Source organism: Rhipicephalus microplus, chromosome 5 (assembly GCF_043290135.1).
Source record: "Rhipicephalus microplus isolate Deutch F79 chromosome 5, USDA_Rmic, whole genome shotgun sequence".
Lineage (NCBI taxonomy): Eukaryota > Metazoa > Arthropoda > Arachnida > Ixodida > Ixodidae > Rhipicephalus > Rhipicephalus microplus.
In genome coordinates, this window is record NC_134704.1 from 91,603,093 (window position 1) to 91,625,353 (window position 22,261).

At 46.8% G+C, this 22,261-nt stretch overlaps 1 protein-coding gene across 1 annotated transcript in view; it reads right to left on the reverse strand.

Moving 5' to 3' along the window:
- The window catches only part of LOC142817856 (beta-1,4-N-acetylgalactosaminyltransferase bre-4-like), a 157,126-nt gene extending 137,414 nt beyond the window's left edge, over positions 1-19,712 (reverse strand). Inside the window, exon 1 of the mRNA XM_075895741.1 lies at positions 19,544-19,712. The gene's annotated coding sequence lies outside the window, so the exon portion shown is untranslated. The remainder of the gene's footprint in view (positions 1-19,543) is intronic.
- Positions 19,713-22,261: the final 2,549 nt, after the last annotated feature.

A 22,261-nucleotide genomic window follows, 5' to 3' on the forward strand; every position in this document is an offset into this window, starting at 1 on the left:
AGGTCGTAAAAGTTGGCGAGTGCAATGAAAGTATAACCTCCCCGACACAGCCAATTGCTGATGACCCGTACAAATTGGCACACACGTTCAACACAAAAATGACTGATCAACAAGCAGGAAACAAGAGGGGAAAGAAAACGCACACAATGTTAAGTGCACATCTTTATTGAGACTACGCAAGACTTGCCGCCGCGACTTTTAAACGGGACACGCGGCACAAAACAGAGGTTGCCCTCGCCTGCGGCATTCCACTGCTACGAACTATATGTGCTGTGGCGAACTCCACCTGGGTTGGCGAGAGAGCGGCGTTCGTTTGATCCTCAAGCAAGTCGCCGAACGGCTGCGGTCTATGTCCACCATGTATTGTCCTTCCTAGCCGGAACGTGGGGCATCGTGTCAGCCGACGCCGTTTCAAGAGACGACCACATGGTTTCCGCGGACGCAAAATCTTCCTCAGAAGAGACAGCGGCGGCAGCCGGAAATCGCACCACTAATTGAGCGAGCAGTTCGGCAGACCCTTTTGAGCTAATGCGGCGGCCCCTTTTGATGTATGCTGTCGTGAACTTGGCACCCCTTACCCAGCGGCACACACACGACGAGGAACAGCCATGTTGGTTCCACCTTGATGGACGTTTATTTGGCCGTGTATGCACGTTACACTCACAGGTTGCGTGTGACAGATGATTGAACAATGCTATCTGCACCCATTCCACAATTTAGGAATCTGGGGAAAATGTACCCTTTATAACGAGCCGCCCGCCTCATTCGATAGAGCTCGTCATGTACGAGAACTCACCATGTACATAATGTAATGAAACCCTCTGCTAAGTTGACATTCATCCTGCCTCCACATCTTCATCCCCAATCTCGGGTGCCAGCAAAAACCGGTCGCAACAATGCTAATAACCGCCATTTTCTACTACAAAACGCTGACCCATTTCTCCGCAGGCGCTAAACAACTACGGTCAAGGTAGAACAGACAAGAAAGAGGAAACTCTGCAGCTCTGTATCGGTGCGCCCCTGCCATATATTGACGCGCACCTATCACCATAAGGTATGCGCAATGGGCAGAGGGTCGGACGCGAAATCTACCGCTCGGTTAATACCTTTGCTTAGTTCAACCGATCCCATTATTAGAGATTTTTCGAATAGGGGCCCAAATCGGTTTGGGGCCCCTAAGATACGGCATCGAAGCCACTGCGCATGCTTGCGGCGTTTGCGTTATACGTTGGGGACGCTATACAATTTATTGGAAGCCCCTAAACCTGCCCCAAAATCTTTTCGTCCAACAGAACGGCACCCACAGAAGCGATGGACATATCAGCCAAGAGAGTGATCCAGAATTGAAAGAGTGTCCAAAGCGTTGCTGACTGTTAAAAAACTAGTTTTCTTAAAAATATAGTTTTCTTAGTCCCCGCTTGACCCAAAGCAAGCACACGCAAAGGGTTTTGGACCTCATACATTTGGGACATTTATTCAAAAAACTCCCAATCATTTGAAGTTCAGCTATACAGCCACGCAGCTTCTTGGCAATAGTATTGGTGGGCCAGTACCACTGATGTTAGAATTGCTTGCCGTGACTTCCGGAAATCCGGGCACCTGACACAGGTCATTGCTGGAAGCAGGTCATCGCTTAAGTTCATTTTTGCCTCCACTGCGACCTTAGTTGTCTTTCAGGTTCGATCAACGGGGGGATCAGGCGAGATTTCGACTACCCGGGGTTCACCAAAGTGCGCCCAAATGTAAATACACGGGCTTCTATGGTATTTCGCCCGCATCGAAATGTCAAACTGCCAATTCAACGAGTTTCAATGTGCAGTAAAGCCTATAAACAGCGCTTACGGGCACGGAAATTGGTGTAATGAATGGAGGAGCATGCGGGAATGAGTCACACGCGCCTGTTTTCAGCACGACGAAGTCCTGGACGTCTCTTTGAAAAAAGAAACTAACGAAAAATTGCGCATACTTGTGGTGCTTCTGGCATGTACTTACGTAACCCGTGACCATGTGTGAACAACTATACACAACCATATACGCCCTGAGCCGCTACAGTGCTCGTGTAATCTGGATGCCGGTGTACAAAATTCGAAGGTTGTGGGTACAGTGTACACCAGCGGCGAGTCGTTTTCGTATACTTTATATTAAATTTTATCTATGTCACAATTAGTTTTATTCAGTTGACCTGCAAATACTGACCACTATGCGCCCCTGCCTTTCATTATCTCTTGGCTTTATTAGGTCGCACCCCACAAATGAGAGTCTTGATACATTTCTCTTCTTTCCATTGAACGCCGGCCTCACGATGATAAAACATGCTAGCATGCCTCGAAGAGAGGAGACCAAGATAACATCGTCATTGTGGTCTCTTGTAACCGTTCCTGCACGGCAACGTCAAGTTATCAAGCATTCCTACCACTAAACTTAACATTATAACATTCCAATTCTACTATGCATCGCCGATCAGCAAAACACAGAAAAATATTCGTCCTTCTCATGCCTGGATCAACATAGGCCGGTTGTATACCCTCCTAACTACACGGTACTTCACGGGGCCACCAGACCTGTAGTTACTCCGCTCTCATTGTTATCCTCCTGAGCAGGAGAAACCAAGTGAGGATCCCGGTTCCACTCATACGAAAGTAAAAAAAAAAAACTTAACTACGAGACAGCGCTCGAGCAAGTCGTATCACTCCGGTTCCGTATAACAAAAGGTGAGGATAAGAAGCAGCAGCAGCTCGGAGCGGTATACAGTGCGCCAACTATGTGGGGCAGGCAGCAATAAGACAAACGAGGGAGAGGGGGCGTGTAGCAAGACGAGCCTGGCCGCGAGTGATATCCACGGCACGCTCGTTAAATGGACGTCCGCCAGAAAACGACGCGGTCCGAACGTGTGAAGAATGAAAGAAGTGTATATATACCGGCGCCCTCCGTATACAGCCGCCGGCTGGGAACGGCGTGCAAGATGGGGCGCCGGAGTTGCGAGCTCAGTCACACACACAATACTCTTGAGACCGTGAGCGACGAAAACCAGTGGGAAGCATCGTTTCTCGGCAGAAAGCGTGGCCCGTGTTAGCGCTGTGTTTTCGTACAGCGCTCTGCTGCTCACGAGAGAAAGCAAAGGCATGCTAGGTCAGAGTGTCATGGCGTATACGGGGCCACCTCCCATGTGACGCAGCCGCACACACCAGCACCTCCCAAGGTATATACCTTGGAAGGCACAGACGCTTCGACGCCCGTCGAAGCGTCTGTGCCCCCTTCGTCTACAACACAGATAGCCATGCTCGAAGGATAAGTGCAAGTGTAAGTGACTCGGCATTCCTCAAACTTCGTTCGTTAGTTTGCTACACTTTGAACGTAATAAACGGACGTGAAGTAGCAAAGACGGCAACACGACTCCCCCTGAAAACGTTATCTGCATCCTTCTAAAGCTGACCTAAACCCTTATTTGGTTAATGTGAAATACATTAATGTGGATGTGCAAGAGACGTACGACGTATTAGGGAGCAGCGACGAAATATTGATATTAAAAAACCGAGGCAAACTTACTGTACCATGCCAATGAGCAGTGCACAAACTGTCACAGTTCACAGAATTTACACAACCGAAGGAACGTATAAAAAAAGCGACAAGCGCGACAGGAAAAGGGTAATGTTGAATGCAGAAATGACTTAATAAAGTTAAACACGTGCTGTTACATATTCAATCAGAATGACATTATGACAATTACTTATGTCAACCACGCGTAAATAAAAAGAAAACGTAAATTACCTATTCGTGGACGAACAAAGAAAATTGCTGCGATTAAAAAATATGAAATTTACAAAAAACTATGAAAAACAATCGTCATATTTTTTTTGTTACACCACTGAACTTCTGTACACTGATACACGACATTACTTCACGAGCGACAGTTCCTACGGCAAACACGAGCAACAGATCGGTCTGAGGCAAAATGCTGCAAGCTACGGCCGAATAACCACGGGACAAAAAAGCCGCGGCGCGCCGTTGTTTCGGGACAACTTCACGCGACCATGCTGGACCATGCCACAGCCACTCAAAATAGCCGGCCGCCGCTGCATCGGCCGTTGCTTTCTATAGTGCACGCCGCCGCAGTATATAACCCACGCCAACGTAGCCTGGCCAAAGGTCCAGGCCACGAAATGGGCGTGAAGAGGATATACAAAAGGCGCGGTGTTCAGAAGCGAGCACGGTGCAACTTTGTCAGGAAACGCCGCGTCTACAAAGCTCGACTTCAAAACAGCATACGCGACGCGTTCAATGCCTACACCGTATCGTGTATACGCTATTCTGAGTATCCCTGAACTTTCTGTCTGGTGAGGAGAAAGTTGGTGTGAAACGCAGTATTATAGTGTTTATAGCGAAGAGCCACATTATGTCAGTTGTATTGGGGACTAGCCTCCCCCCCACCCCCCCCCCCCACCCCAAATTTAGGTGAAGAGAATGTTTTACCGAGAATAATGAAAATACGGGGTGCTCAAGGGCTTCATCAGGTGCCCCCAGTCCCACTCCCGAAAAAAATTTCTGGCTACGGGCCTGCGCTGAATTCTATTACAATAAACTATACAAGGTTATGCTATGTTGTGCCAATGTGCCTGGACAGCGGAGTTGTTACAACGCTCGTGTAGTGATCATGGATAGGCGGGTCTGAATCTCACCTCGCCAAGTGCCCAGCAGCAAGATCGGGGGTCATTACATTCATGCAAAGCCCCCGCCACCAGTTCGAGACATGCGACCTCGGTCGCGTAGCCTATGTGTCTGCCGGGCGTATGCAGGAAGAGCAATAGGTCACCTCTACCTTTTATAGTAATGCACCCGTCAGTCACACGTTAATGCCATTAGCATACATCCGTAAGACGAACGCCAAATGTGCGCCCGATCTACAGAGTGTGCTCCCTCCCAGCAAGAACGCTTGCGGAATGCGAAATTTTAGACAAGCATAAGTTATCACCTAATTTCGGAAAACCGCATTAATTACATGTTCCATCATGCAGCAAATATTTTACGAGTACCAATGTACTTGCCCAACGAATTAGAAGCGTCAAGCCCAAACGAAGGAAAAATCCCGATTTGCAATCAAGCACTACTCCCGAACTTTTGTATACCTGAGTGCGCGGAATACAAAGCCAAACTTGTGGCCCGCTAAGCGGCTCATCAAGTTGTCATATCTGTATAGGTGCGAAACTATACACAAAATCCCCTTCCGTATTTAATTCTTCCTTTATCACCCCGTCAAAAAAAAAAGAAAGAAATCGGTTTAAATATCTTGTTTGTCAGTCACTTAGTCGGCTGCGTAAAGGCGGAACCCTTGAATCTAAAGCTCTCCCAGCAGTTACGCACGATGCTGCAACAAGAGCTGCTTGTTTAACACAGAAAAAAAGTTGCCACAGTAACCTATAATATTGCTTCGTTATGCTATGTAAAGCGGGGTGTCATTATATCCAGCGTAAATATAGGCAAAGGAAAGTATCAGCGAAGGCAAGAGCTAGACGAAGTCATTCCGCGAAACCTCTTGCGTGTTGCAATGATAAAAATAAGAAAAATGAGTTACGCACATTATAGGCCATATCCAGGGTATACAAGCGCGTAATGTAACAATTTTCAACCGGAGCCTTACACGTCTAGCGGTCCTTCTCACCACATAACAAGGACGCCTAATTTGGTCTGCCAATCAGAAGCGCATATACGTCTACCACACGTCCTTTTCACAGCTCCCGCTGCTCCGCAATTAGTAAGGCCATTCATGTCGAACAACAGACTGCTAGTGGCTTACAGGAGCACGTCTAAATATTAAACGCCAGAAAGAAGCCAATCTGAAAATGTTTTGAGTGGCCTTGCAGCCTTCAGCTGCCTTTAGCGGCCCCGAGAGCCTACCGGCGTCTCCACGTGCCCAAAGATCACCGCGAAATTAAGCGACTTGTAAGATGCATGACGCAACGTGTGCTGCCATTCAGAATGAACAGTCATGCGTTAACAAGTGACCCTGATTGAGTGATATGTGGTGTTTCACGCCCCAAAACCACGATAGTATTATGATAGACGCCGTAGTGGAGGGCTCCGGAAATTTCGATCACCTGGGGTTCTTTAACCAAACACCCGAATCTGAGCACAAGGGCCTACAGCGTTTCCGCCTCCATCGGAAATGCAGCCGCCGCAGCCGGGATTCGATCCCGCGACCTGCGGGTTAGCAGCAGAAACAAGTGACCCTGACCTGTATACGACTGAAAGTAGTACTAGATGCAAAAGTAGTAGTTGTAGATGTATACGACTGAAAGTAGTACAGAAAAATTCAATGTAGAAAGCAGGCGTAATATGCAAGGAGCAAAGCCGATCCAAGCAAACAAGCTGCGGCGTTCCCCGTATACGAGCCCTGCCTCTCACGCTTTGAGTATGGTCCGGGCAAATAACGAAGGTGAGGGAGAGGGGGGGGGCGGTGAGAGAGATACAATATCGTACACCACGGCATATTTTCCCGAGGTAGCATCCACAGCATCCGACAACGATACGGCAACAAGCGAGCCAGCAAGAAGAGGTCGGGGATCGATGTACCGGGTTCGTGGGTCCGTAGCTACGCTCCCCATTCTCCGTTTCCGTACCCGAGCAATTTTTCGGGACGAGGCGCCAGCCCGCGCCGCGGTACGTGTGCCCTTACAATACATTTTTAAGCGTTCAGACAGCGCACCCGTTCTCCACGGGAAGACGCGCCGAGCACAAAGAAGAAGAAGAAGAAAAAAACAATATTCATCCAACCAGGCTGACGTGCTTCGGATCTCAGGCACGCCAGACGAAAAAGAAAAGCGCTCACGAGCAGTGTTGCAACAGTTCGCTTCGGCTGAGAAGCAACGACGGCCAAGGGGGGAAACACATGAGAGACAACGAAGCACAACGATCCACGCCGTGCACCACTTCGCTCCGTGACGAGAACGGGCGCGAAATTATACACACATGCATCATGCATGCACGCACGCCACGTTGGGAAGAAGTTGAAGAGGCAACGTAGCCAGCGCAGGTAACACGAAAAACCCCTTTAGTGGCGAGACGCGCGTGTTGTGTCATGCATATATGTATGATCGTTCGAGAAGCGCAGAGAAGAGTTCGGGGTGAGAGGTCTACCCTTTCCCCCCTCGTTGACGCAGAGGCTAACGGATATGCATGACACCGGGCGCACGAGGCTTTTCGAGCTCCAAATGACATGGAACACGATTGCATCGCGGTGGTGTACTACAGGTGCCAAGCGAAGCATCAGCTAGCTATACGGCACAGATTTTCGTTTCACTTTCGTAAAAGAACTGAATAAAACAAAAGGGGTGCGAGTGACAGAGCCAGGTATCACGACACGGAAAGGCTTTCAGCACCAATGCAGCGTTCAGGGTCTACCTATTAGAAGCAAGGATATCGTGATAAAAAAGAACACTCCTCAACCTTCGCGCTTTTGTTTGTCCGCTAGGTTACTTGTTTTCGCTACAAGTGATACCTTGATAATGCAGCTCTCCACGGTATACTTATGCGCGGAAAAACGCAGTCCGATATGATACAGCAGTTGCGCAGTACAGTATCAGCAGTTGCGCAGTACAGTATCAGCAGTTGCGCAGTACAGTATCAGCAGTTGCGCAGTACAGTATCAGCAGTTGCGCAGTACAGTATCAGCAGTTGCGCAGTACAGTATCAGCAGTTGCGCAGTACAGTATCAGCAGTTGCGCAGTATAGTATCAGCAGTTGCGCAGTATAGTATCAGCAGTTGCGCAGTATAGTATCAGCAGTTGCGCAGTATAGTATCAGCAGTTGCGCAGTATAGTATCAGCAGTTGCGCAGTATAGTATCAGCAGTTGCGCAGTATAGTATCAGCAGTTGCGCAGTATAGTATCAGCAGTTGCGCAGTATAGTATCAGCAGTTGCGCAGTATAGTATCAGCAGTTGCGCAGTATAGTATCAGCAGTTGCGCATAAGAGAAAAAAAAAATGCCCCAGAAGACGTCATTCATTGCATCGAAGCCATTAATTCATTTACTTCTACCTGCATTCAAAGATATCTCCGGCCATGCGTGAACTAAGGCATTGACTAACGGAGACCGCAAGAGACAGGCGCTGAATATACAACAGTTTATTTTTAATCAGCAAAGCCACAATTAACTTAGTCACTAGGCCAACGCTATAGCTCCTTCTGCAATCACTCCCAATTTATGCTCCGTTTCTCTCTCTCACGAATTCTTAATACACCACGCTTACTTACGTCAGACTTCGTCCGCCTTCAGCAACTCCTGGCCATTGGAGAACCATCTCTCTCGAGACAGCTTATAAGGAGGTATTAAGCACATTGAGTTTACTGCATCCAATTATTTTCGGACCTTTACGACGACTCTGCTCTTATCAACACCGTTTTCCTTCTCCGGAATAAGCGGGCGCCAAAAAAATCATCTCCGCGACGACGAATAGAGACAGAACATCAATCACAGGAAAAAATCAATCACTGAAGTCGATCACTGTAAAAGGGCTCTGAACATCATACCGTACTGCGAGGGCAATAATGAAGCACAGCGGAGTGAATGAGCAGCGGAGAACAAAACAACAGCGAGTACCGATCGCGTCAACGCTGCACGCCGTTCATACGAGCTTAACGTCAAAACCTGTCACTTTTACGAACGATAACAATGAACTTTCAAAGAAAAATGCTCCCACGCCTGGAGCAACATTTACGAGAAAAAGTTTCTTTCAGAGACTCCGCTAATTACTTCGCGCCCGTTGAATACAAAGCGCGTCGCCCCCGAGGCATTCTACACTTCACTCCGCACGTAAATAATCGACACAATAACGCGCAAGTAGCTTGCAGAGGACTCCATTTTATATCGCGCACGAGATTGTGTGAAATTGGCGCGGCGCAAGAGAAGAACACGACTACAGCTTCATGCCTTTATAAATAAAACAAAGAAACTGTGTCACGTAAAGGAATGCTTAACGCAAGGAACGCTTAACTTCCCCGGAAACCGCAACTTTCTATAAGAAAAAAAAAACTGAGGACGTTCCTCTATCGGGAAAATGAAGCAAGCGAAGCTTTGCGTGTGCGTACATGAAGAAATAATTTCTTTCTCTTGTTTGATTCATTCGTAAACACTTTCTCTTGCTATCTCTTTTTTTTCTAATTCTCTCTCTGTCCTTTTTTTCTCTCTTTTTGATTGCGCAACGCTTCACCCCAACATATTTCTTTCTGATTTGCTTGATTGATATGTTGGGTTTAACGTCCAAAAACCACCATATGATTACGAGACACACGTAGTGGAGGCCTCCGGAAATTTCGACCACCTGGGGCTCTTTAACGTGCACCCGAATCTGGGCACACGGGCTTACAGCATTTTCGCCTCCATCGAGAATGCAGCCGCCGCAGCCGTGATTCGATCCCGAGACCTGCATGCGGGTTAGCAGCCGAGTGCCTTAGCCACTAGACCACCGCGGCGGGGCTGTTTCCTTTCTCAATGCAATGAATTAGAGCTCTATGCACGTGTTCAGCGGAGCAGCAACGTTTCAGTTATTAACAGGCAACAAACATGGTTGTTCGCTCATGCCAGAACACAATGAAACGTGAGAACGTTAAATTACTTGACCTAAAAAAAATATCGCATTTCCATATCAGAAACAGCTGGTCGTCGACAAGCCCACAACTGAGAGTTCACCGGTTATTGGGAGCCAAGTTCCTTAGGCTCGCACTCCGCCGTCGAAGCTCCGATTGATTGATATGTGGGGTTTAACGTCCCAAAACCACCATATGATTACGAGAGACGCCGTAGTGGAGGGCTCCGGAGATTTCGACCACCTGGGATTCTTTAACGCGCACCCAAATCTGAGCACACGGGCTTACAACATTTCCGCCTCCGATCGGAAATGCAGCCGCCGTCGAAGCTCCCTGCACCGGGCAAGCGCGCCGAGCAAAACAACAGTTGTGCGCTCCCGGCAGGTGGCTCAGGCTGCGCCGCGTGCTCATTCACTCAGTCATTCCCGACAGCCAGCGCAGCAGACGCTCTCCCCACCCGCTCCCCATTCTACCGCCTTCATGAAAGCCACCAGCGAGATCAGGCGCACGGTCGTCCGCTTCCCGTTTCCAGGGAGCTCCACTCGATTGCACACTGCATCAAGCTGTACGTTTGCAAGTTGAAAACCCAATTTGCTTTGTCTCGAAACTCGACGGGCATGTTGCGACCCAAAGAGATTGTTACAAATTTGTCGTGAATTCGTCAAGCCTCTGATAGCCTTGCAGCGCAGATGCCGTAGGCGAATTCGAAATGCTCAGCCTTCAGAGAGACGTGTGTACCTCGGGAATTTTTCGTCGTTGATTTACTTGGCGCGATTTGTAGTAATGTTATGTAGAAAAATAAAGCTCTTCCAGCCCTACAATAGAAAAGTTACAATGATACAATGAGAAAAAACGTTTTCAACACATCTTTAGTCCCTACAGCTGTAACAACGGCAAAAACATGCGTGGCCTTCCCGAGTATCAGCCTTCGCTACTTTGTCGCGGCTGCAGCTGCGTACACCGGAAACAATCCGGTTCCAAGTTGCGCTAAACAAATATAGAAGTGCAATTCTAGAGGGCCGCGTACTCGGCGATATCAGTGCACGCGAAAGCACGAGAAGGTCGAAATTTCCGCAGCTCTCCGGCGTCCTTTTTTTTATTTATTGCGACATAGGCTTGCCCTTCAGACATGCGCGTATATGTGTACAAGATGTGAGCCGTTATGCCGATGTTGTGAATGTAGATGTGCGTCGTTAGGCCGATGTTGTGTATGAGGTGAAGTAGCATCTTGTGGAATGTATCACGTATCCAGCAGTCGTAATTGATTGTGTCGTTGTAGCGAAGGCCGGCTTGCAGTAGGTGACGGGAGCGTTCCGAGTAACCCTTAGCATGTCCACCTAAGGTGGTTTGCATCTGCTTGCAACACTACAGCACGCGTAAGCTGCCAGAAAACATTTTTACGGGCACGGAGCGAGCTTGGGGGCCGAGGTCGAAGGCGAATATCTGGAGGGTCTATAATTGAGGGCAGTGTGCCTGCAGCGGTCAGCAGCAATATTTTGTGGGTTCGCAGCATGACCGCATATCCAGTGTACCTTGATGCCAATAGCTGTATTTGCGGTCCTTCATAATCATACCGTGAATTTCGGGCGTAAAACCCAGCCAATTATATTACCGCAAGAAAGAACTCTCGAAACATTTGGAAACTTCTGAAATCAACGAAAAAGAAACAACCAATTTGATGTACGCGACACTATGCGCATCGACTGCACTTGGCCATCGACGGAGCCTTGCACAGCTGCATTTGCTGCGGCTGTATATCGCAAATGCACGCCATGATTACGACTCACGCTATCGTATAGGGAACATCTGTTCAATCCTTGCCACCTGTAATTGCTTGACGCACACCTAGCTACGTAAATGGTTACTGTTGGACTGAGACACCATCAAAATGCGGCCGGAAATCGAAGTACGCAGCCCCGACCTATGTCGTGTAAAATACCTTATAGTTCCCAAGTTTTCACGGCGGCTAACCGCTAAATAGTTATCGAATATACCTGCCTACCAGGCAAGAACTCCAAATCTTCAAAAAAGACAATTAGTGATTGACCTTAAAGGCGAACTCAGGATTTTTCTTTGTTTTTGCGGTCAATGGATTTCAAAAAAATTCACTGTGTATGTTCTTTGGCACATTTCCGTCATTTATCCCAAACTACATGCTTCAGAAATGTGCTCATTGTATGCAAATGAATTTAAAAGATTGCCTCAAAACAACCTTAATGAAAAGCCGCAGCTAATGAATCCAAGGGAAGTATCGAATACGTTAATTGTGTTTTAAGTGTGTTGTAGTATAGTTGTCATAGAGATGTGAAACTGGACGAAAAGACAACTTGTCACCATCTTGGGTGACTAATATAGAGCATTCCCGAGTATAACACACTTCTCTGTTGTCGTCTTACGAGTCTTTCGTTCGTGTCACGATGACTTTCCTCAATTAACGAAGTTTATATCGACGTGCAACCCTGACGGCTCATCAGGTAAACAGAAGAGCGTACTTGCGAAAGCAGTTAGCTTTTCCAGAGCGGGTGATATACAAACACGAGAATTTAATTACCCATTCAGTCACGAGAGAAGGCGCGTGTGTTTCAACTGCTACCGAATGGCGCTGCCTTCGTGGAAGAAAATTACGACCCGGCCAACAGGTGGAAGCCGTCAAGAGCGGTTGTATACGAGGCTCGAGTGCAGTAAGTGACTTTCACTCCCACTCTTTCTCAAAACAAAAATGGAGTCAAGACATTCGCCACCAGTGGTACAGCCAACTGCGCCGGGACAAACGATATATGCATCTATAAAAAACAATGAGCTGAAGCGTAGCGCAATATTCTCGCACAGCTGTCGAACCCTATCGATTATACATCGACTCACGCATGCCATCTGGGATGCGCCGCTTCTTAACGTTCTGCAGGTGCCAGAAATTGACGGCTGCGATGGCGTCAAAGTATCAGTTTGCGCAAGTAACCTGCCACAATGCCGTAAACACGCGACCGCACGTTGTTTCGGCCTGGCATGCCAGAATAATGAGATTGCGCGCGCGCGACATACGAACAACTGACGAACGCTTCGTTCACCGCGCTCGCGCTATACAACACGACGCCGTTTCAGTGATGTACTACGTCACTGCAGCCACTCGTTATTGTTCATTGATGTGTAGGGTTTGACGTCCCAAAACCACCATGGTGATCACGAGAGACGCCGTAGTGGAGGGCTCCGGAAATTTCGACCACCTGGGATTCTTTAACGTGCACCCAATCTGAGCACACGGGCCTACAACATTTCCGCCTCCATCGAAAATGCAGCCGCCGCCGGGATTCGAGCCCGCGACCTGCGGGTCAGCAGCCGAGTACCTTAGGCACTAGACCACCGCGGCGGGGTGGCAGTCACATTCCGATGGTGGCGAAGTGGTAGAGGGTGTACTGTTCGAAGTCAGCGCAGGTCGAAAAAAAAAACACACCAGCTGGTCGAAATTTCTGGGGCCCCCACACAACGGCATCTACCGTGACGATATCGTGGTTTTGGGACGCGAAACCCCCACAGATTTTATTATTATTGTCATATTCTTGCAACATCAACGATAAGGAGTCAAAAAGAAAACATGCACGAAGCCAGCAATAAAACAAACGAAAAGATTAACTTGGGCTACTTGGACTTAGCGCTCCAGGAGTAATAGTACACACAAAAGAACTGTGCGAACGAAGAAAGGATCCTACGTGGCGCTAAGTGTTAAATTAAGAATCATTGCTTTGTTGCCCCCCCATAATTAAGTGCCGTCTTTCGAACGAGAACAAGAGAGAGAGAGAGATAAAGATGCAAGAAAAGGCAGGGAGGTTAACCAGACGCACATCCGGTTTGCTACCCTGCACTGGGGAAAGAATGAAGGGGAGAAAAGAGGTTGCAGAAAGATGAGAAGGTACATACAAACACGAGCACACTCGGGTAGCACACACAGTCTACAGGCGGTCGCTCAGGTTTGCTGACTTTAAGTAAAGTAGCAGTGCTTTAGTCGCTTTCTGCGCAACTGAGGCAGATGCCCAAGGTCCTAGTATCTTCTGCACACAAAATGGTCCGGGGTCAAGTTGATTCAAAACCATCCGGAGCTGGCATCGCTGTGTGTCGTACCAAGCGCAGCTGCACAGGACGTGTTCGATGGTCTTTTCAGCTCCGCAGTAGTCGCATGTAGGAGTGTCTGCCATACCGATGCGAAAGGAGTACACCTTTGTAAATGCAACACCCAACCAAAGGCGGCATAACAGTGTCGCGTCGGAGCGGGAAAGTTGTGATGGTAGCTTTAGCTTGAGCGAAGGATCCAGTTTATAAAATTGACACCTTTGGAAGCTGGTAGACGACCAGAACGTGCGTGTGAGATCTCGAGCCAGCAGGTAAAGTTGTCTTGCTGCATCATTCCTTGATAGAGGAATCGGGACTACACGGGTTTCTTCATGGGCTGAGCAGGCTGCATCATCGGCTAATTGATTTCCGGTAATACCGATATGTCCAGGCAGCCATTGATATATAATATCATGCCCTCGTGCTAGAGCTTCATGATGGCAATGTCTTATTTCTTGTACCAATTGGTCATGACTCCTCCTACGCATGGCAGACTGCAAACTCTGAAGCGCTGCCTTCGAATCACAGAATATGACCCATTTTCCTGGACGTTCTTGAGCGAGATATTGTAAAGCAGCCCTTATAGCAGCAAGCTCTGATGCCGTAGATGTAGTCATATGCGACAACTTAAACTTGATTGTTATTGCTGCAGCAGGAATTACAGCGGCACCTGATGAGCTGCTGGATGAGACGGACCCATCAGTGTATATCTGCGTTCGGTCTAAGTACAACTCATGTAATAATAGCAGTGTTGCTTCAATGCTACTCTAGAGTGATTGCTTTTCTTTTTGATTCCCGGAATTTCTAGACGTACTAGCGGCTGGTCGAGGCACCACAAAGGACATGCCATTCTCGCAGCTGGCGTATATCCTGATGGAATGCTGTTTAGGTGCTTGGCTATGGCGTCTGAAAACGTAGCACGTGGTCTTCCGGAAGGTAGAAGGAAACAAGCGAGCAATCAAAATAATTACGGAGCTGGTGACAGGTCAAACTTGACCTATAAGGCGACATGATAAAGCTATCGGCCCTTGACGTCCATCCACGTCTTGGCGCATTTGCCTAAGACCCTACTGTCACTTTTACACTCGCTTTTGCCCCGTTCAGACGCTAATGTATTATGCACTGCCAGTAAATGTTTCAATTTGCCACAACATTATTTTAAGGCACTCGTGATTAGAGTCCAGGAAAGAAAATTAAGAAATATTATATTTAAAAAGTCTCACTAAGTAATATTCATTACAGTATATTTAAACATTTATTTATACCACAGCTGGTCAACTTCGATTTTTTGCACAAAAAAGATGGAACTCTGAGGCTCAAAATGCACACGCAGTTCATTTTTGGACGTATTTCTATTGAGCAAACAAAAATAATATTTATTAAGATGATCCTGGCCCGCAACGGGGTTTCTTCTGTACTATGGGATTTCAATTTGAGACCACCGGTGGCCGCTGATGATGAGATAATAATGCTCATGCGTTAGCGGGACGCCCAGGCTTTAGTGAACCTTTACTCGTTCAACACAATCAATATATATATATATATATATATATATATATATATATATATATATATATATATATATATATATATATATAATGTTACAGCAATATTCCCTACACTAGAACCACCGTAGTACCAGGTTCACTATCTCTCATCACCACACTTTTAGGAGGGCTCAATCAACTATTTTCTTCTTATTTTACACTAAACAGAAACAGGTGGACTACAGGAAATCGCTCATCACAGCACGGCCGCTCCACTTCAAATCAACGCGCTTGCGCTGAAATTTTTCCACACTTGTTTCCCACTCTGAAACTATAGGCGCGATTTTTTTTTCTCCCCTCTCTTTTTGTCTCCTCTGGCACAACGCAGAAGTTACTCATCCAGTAAGAATTGAAACAAAACAAAAAAGGGGGAAAAAGTTTAGAGGAAGCACCCGCGATGTTCTCGCAAGTTTTTTTCCTCGCTCAGTAATTCAGGTGAATATATATATACTAGAATTCGAAACACACGGCTTACTGATCAACATAACGATATCGTCTTTTTAGTTATAGCTACATTAACACGCGTATTTCAAGCAAGCATTTCATCAGACACATCTACGCCACGTCAACAGCGAAAACAATGACTACAATAGGTTCCAGATAATCGCCATCGAATTCGAGGATTAGATACAGTGATGTATAGGTTTTTTTTTAACAAAATCGATCGATGATTGATTTATAAGTGGAGTTTAACGTCCCAAAACCACCATACGATTATGAGAGACGTCGTAGCGGAGGGCTCCGGAAATTTTGACCACTAGGGGTTCTTTAATGTGCACCCAAATCTGAGCACACGGGCCTACAACATTTTCGCCTCCATCGAAAATGGAGCCGCCGCAGCCGGGATTCGATCACGCAACCGGCGGGTCAGCAGCCTAGTACCTTAGCCACTAGACCACCGCATGGGGCTCTTAACAAAATCATTTTTTTTAAGTTTTCAATATGAATAATGTGGCACACGAACACACTTCATCGCAAACTTTGGAAACAACGTTCACACGCTGCTGTAAGGATTTTTTTTTTCCACGCTCACTTTCAGGCTTCTTGCGGATACATAGAAGGATTGCGACAGTTTAGACTAGGCCTCGTCAGCAATACTTAATCTAAATTAATAATCAACTATAAGCCACATCCTCGCAAGCTTCTAAATATTTCCCTGAAGATAAGCAGAAGGCTTTGTGAACGTTTCAGCGAGCGATCACAACTAGTCGCCAACGTCCTGATAAATTTTCCGTTTCGACGAGGCGCCCCACATATGATAAAAGATCACTGAAACACAACTACACGTCTTGGCAGTTTTAGGGAACGCAAGCCACTTATACGCCTAAGTCATTGTCCACACTCCTGATTTGCGGCATGTAGCCCAACCACTTCTCGTCTCCTCTCGGCGTCTGAACCACACTTTAGAGCAGGGCTTGCTAACATTAACCTTATCTGACAGGGAAATGTATTCCAAGCTCCGACAAGCCACGAGGTATTCGACTCAACCTTGACTAAAAGCTTCGCTAACGTCTGAGCACGCGACAGCGGAAGGCATGTGACCGACATGCATGGGACGTGCCAACAGCTTTTAGTTTTGACAGAGCCTAGATCACGTTGGTTCATTTATTATATCTTTAAGAAGACAGCCAGACACCGCGGGTGATAGATGGTCATCACAAAAGCAATTTCACAAAGGCGAGGTCATAGCACGACGCCATAAAGACTGGTTATTGTTGCCTTTATGCTTCGTTTGTTATCCGACTTATTTGCTGTTAGAGACAGTGCTAGTACGATCAGCGAACTGAAAAGCTCCGCATTTTTAATTTTTTTTTAATCTCGACATCCTCCAACGCGTTTTGCTTTTTATAGATATATAAAAACAGGGCCTGTACTTATCCTCTCAATAAAATATGACACTTTCAGGTCTGAAAAAACAAATACCAGTTTATTGTCGAAGTTTAAAGTTGAACTTTCGTATACTGCGAACTACCAAACTGAATGAACAAACTTCGGCATATTGCACGCTAAGTAGAAATGAGACAATTGCTTTTTTTAATAAAGATAACAAACGGATAAATCAATTTCCCTATGGGGTCGCTATGAACATAAAGTATTCAACATTACGGTTATCTTCGTTGCCTCCAAGAGTCTATTACTGCTGGAATCTATTAGTACTGACATATAATACACGCAACTCAAGGCTTCCGAGGATGTTGTTGAAAATGCCGGCTGTCAAGTCGGCTGACATGCTCACTACTGAACGAAACGTAATTTTCCTTTACTGCTAACGGCAATCATCAACCGCCTTAACAATGCCAAAATACACAAAAGCTGAATCTGGTGTAACCACCAGCACTTCTGCATTCGTGACGAATATTGTATGCACCCACGGAATACAAACTTGTTCAATACTTAAGAATCTCGATTTTTACAGAGATGTCGATCTTGCATCAGCATTCAAGGTCACTAGTTGGATGAATTCAAGTGTGAAAATTTAGAAGCAGGGCCGTAACTGTAGGGGAAGGGGAAGAGGGGGCGTCAAGGGGGTTCTGACGCCATCCGAATTTTTATCATGCTTTCACTTTCGGGTGAAAGAACTATATACATGCATTCATATCGACCACCAGTTGCCAAAGTTCGCAGTTCCACACGTTCAACATGCGCCGAAAAAAAGCAAAAGTTCCTGTATACGGCCATGTTTAGAAATGCTCTTGGCATCAGAGGACGATTATTTGGCGTCATCCGAGAGCACAGATGAGAAAAATGGGGAAATACGCGCACGGTAATACGAAAATAAACACGGAATAATCATTTGGGCATGCTCAAAGAAGCCCAGCGAAAGCCGACTTCACTGGAAACTGGCGCTTTTGTGACGCGCTCTTCACGCTTACGATTATTCGTAGGAAGAAAAGATGCGAGCGGTAATCGCTGCTCGGGCTATTCACGCAGAACGGGGGCAAGTGAAAGTCAAAGCCGTAGCACGGTCAACAGTCATTGCGACGGTACGAAAAGAGAAAAGAAAAAAAAAAGTGGGCACGCGAGCAAAGCCTAGACGGCCGCGACCGTGCTATGCCGTCCCGCAAAAGCCACAGAAACCAGCCCCTTTTCTAGGCCAACACGATCAATGGAGACAGAAAAGCCCGAAAGCAGAAGAACCAGTTCCGCAGACAGACCAAACACGTAAAGAAGCAAAAGCGCCTACACGGCACAAAAAAATTTAGGCACGCAGCAACCGAAAGTAGCTGAGTTGCCAAAGCGTGAGGCGGTGATGCTTCTGAAACTGTCGCAATAAACTTTTCTCGGCAGCTGCTGTCGCCTTAGCGTATAGTACCTGTTGAAAATCCGTCCCGAATAAAACGTCCAGTGCATGCACGATTGCGTCACCTCATTCTTTTCAAACGAGAAGTACGAGCATTCGCTGAAGCCAACAGGCAAACTTCATGCTGCCGGCACTTTCTCAGTTCGAAGGGGGGCTCTCCTAGTTTCGCATTGCGTTTGCAGTGGGGAAAACAACACTACCACGCTGGCTCGCTCGTTCGAGCCGACAGCCTTGAAACCGCAGAAACCACGTGTTCTCCATCACTGTCGCGACAAACTCAAGGAAATGGAACGTCCCATTCAACCTGCCGTTTGACGCGTCGGGGCGGTTAGGCAACGGGTTTTCGAGTGAACATATGCGCGATAAAGTTATGTACTCCAAATATAAAGCGAGAAAGACGCGACATACGTTTTTTTTTTCTTTTTTTAGAGGAGCGCAGCTAGAGATCCGAGTACGTCAGTAAACCATCAGGGCGACGGTGCACTCCAGCTCGGAACTACATAGTGATATTTAAGAGTGGTATCACATTCCGAACTTAGTTACCGGCCAAGAAAACTTGTTTACTTTCCACCCGGTCGTAGAAGAGCAATGTCCGAAGAGCTTCAGTTTCGTAATAACAACGCCCCCCCATCTCAAGCTCACACGTTGATACGCACGCCTGCAAACAACACTCGAGAGGTGAAACCGAGGCGTTAGATAAGTTTACAAACACGGAAAACGAAGATATTTGGCTGGCTTACCGAAAGCAGCCCGGCTACTTTTAAGACGGGTGCTAGAGGCCTGTAGGCTTAGGGGCAATCTTCGATAAACGTTCAAGAATGCCGCCGACGGGTTTCGACTTCGCGCCCTACGCAGCATTGTGTGCAGCCCAACGCAGGCAGCAGTGCACTCACAGGTGAAAGCGCACGGTTGCGTCTCGCAAATGGAGGTCAGCCGCGAGTCGCTTCCTTCTCAACGCCGGCACGTCCCGATGATCATATGTCAAAACAGCAAACCACGAGTGTGTTCCTCTTACCCGAGCGACGGAGGCAGTGGAGCAAAAAATCCGCTTCTCTGTCGGCCTGTTCCTCACTGGGACGCCAGCGCTGTTTGCAAACCGTCCCGGCGCGTACTCCACAGCGTCTCGTTCGTGACGTCCCCGCACGACCACACGCACAAATGCCAAGCCAACTGCGGCGACCAAGGAGGCCCGAGCGCAGCGAACTTCTCCGATTTTTCCCGTCACCATGCGCATTCATCGACGGAGCACGGCGGAGAAGCCAGCAGTGCTGCCATCTGGTGCGAAAAACACGAATGTGGGTCGTGGTGCCGCCATCTAGCCGACAACAGTGAAACCGATTTCTGTTTGCTACTTGTGCTCTTTGAGATTCAGCATTGAACGTCTCGGAGGCCTGCTCAATGCGCTATTTTTGAAGTTATGACAGCGAGAGCCACAGTAGTGGCACATTTGTTCAACCCGAGGCCTGCCCGGCCAAACCTTATGAAACCCGGGCCCAGTCATAGCCCATGTTACTAAGCCTGGGCTCGGATATTCAATACTAAACTTATCTAAAGTCCGCATGTGCACAGGGTGGAAGCCGGGTGCCTTGGAAGTAATTTTTTATTATTATTGTTATTGTTATTTTATTGTTATGGGCTGTTTGCGATTTGAAGCTGCCAACCAGGCGTAAAATTCAGTGCGTGCGTCTGTTGAAATGTTATTTTACCCGCAGCAGCATCCCGTTGGTTAAAAGTACTACGACACACATTTCCCCGGAAACGGCAGCCACATTCCTGTATTACGAGGTGGAAAAGCACTGCACAGATAATGATACTCCAGGTACAAATTAGTCAAGTTCCCACTATGGGATGCCTCGTCATCATGTAGTTATTTTGTCCTGGATTTTCCTAGCAGTTAATAATAACTGCTGCTTATCTGTGGCGCGAAACTTCATTATGCAACAAAAATATCGAGACAAAAGATGATAAAAATTATTTTAAAATAAAGTGCTCAAATAAGATGACAAATTAAAGCGAAGGGAACCCAGTGGATTCCATTTATTGCTTCTTTCTAGAACTGTAAATAGAAGCATTTATGCCGTCATAATTGTTTCCCAGGTAAAACAATTTTTTTTGCAAAAGTTAATCATTTTATAAATTTATAGTAAAGACTGTTTATATTTCTTTCCGGAAAGTTGGAGCTTAAGGTTGGTGAGCAGCAGATAAAATCACGTGGCTTGTTGATCGTCCATATCGTAGCTGCAGCATTCACGAGCGCACAAAATAAACAATGCAATAGATGCTGTGTACACGCGTTTCGTGAGCATAGAGAAAATAAAATTTTCCTGATATTTTTACAAAGTAAACACAAAAAATACGTTTATTCTGTTGAGTGTATGCATTGGTTACTCTTCCGTTTGTTAGTACACCAACGCATATGCACATATAGTATGAGATTGTTAAATACGTTGGTTTGAAATCTCTCGCCCTGTCATATATTGTATATTGTGTTGTTATAATTGTATATTGTATGTGCAGTGGAATTCTTACGCTTGGAGACTAGAAGCATACATGCTCTCTCTCTTTCTCTCTCTCTCTCTCTCTCTCTCTCTCTCTCTCTCTATATATATATATATATATATATATATATATATATATATATATATATATATATATATATATATATATATATATATATATATATATATATATATATATATGGGGGGGTGTTAGATACCTGTAAAGGAAAAGGAATAGCTGGTGCTTGGTTTGTGCGCAACCTTTTTACATCATGTTTATCACAATAAAAAAGGCAATTGAGTGACACAATGACGACTACCGAGAACTATATATGTCATGAGGACTTCACAACACCCAAAACAGCTCCCTGCGGGGTGCCGCGATCACCCACTGAGTGATCGCGGCACCCCGCAGGGAGCTGTTTTGGGTGTTGTGAAGTCCTCATGACATATATAGTTCTCGGTAGTCCCCTTTCCTTTTCAACCTCGCTATGAGGTCACTACCTCCCAAACTTGACACGATACCCGGCCTGCGATACACCCTCTACGCAGATGACATCACGCTCTGGACGACGGTGGGATCCGATGGTCAAATCGAGGAGACTCTTCAAAGAGCAACCGACGTAGTCGTTCAGCACGTGTCAGAAGCGGGTTTGGAGTGTTCCCAGAGCAAATCGGAGCTACTATTACTGCGACCTCCAGATCGCCGCAAAATTAAGACTCCACTTCCTAGTATTAACGTGTATGTCAATGACACGCCAATTAAGCAGGTGGCCCACATGAGAGTACTCGGACTCATTGTGCAAACAAACCACCACAACAACATTACGCTAGACCGTCTCACCGTAACCGTGAACCAGACGGCCCATCTTATATCTCGAGTGAGCGCTCGCAATCGAGGCATGAAGGAGAAAGAACTGCTACAGATAATTCAAGCCTTCGTTTTGTCGCGCTTCACGTACGCCCTCCCTTATTTGCACCTCCTTCAATCTGAGCGAGCCCAACTAAATCGGCTCTTACGCAAAGCGTATAAGGTGGCATTGGGTCTCCCCCGAAACACATCGACAGAGCACCTCCTCAGTCTTGGGCTGCATAACACCTTAGAAGAACTTCTTGAAGCGCATCTTACGGCGCAAATTCACCGATTACAGGGAAGCAGGACGGGGCGTTGGATCCTTGCTAACATTGACCATGTGGTATCTCCTACGGGTAACGATCCGGCTGTCATCCCCCCC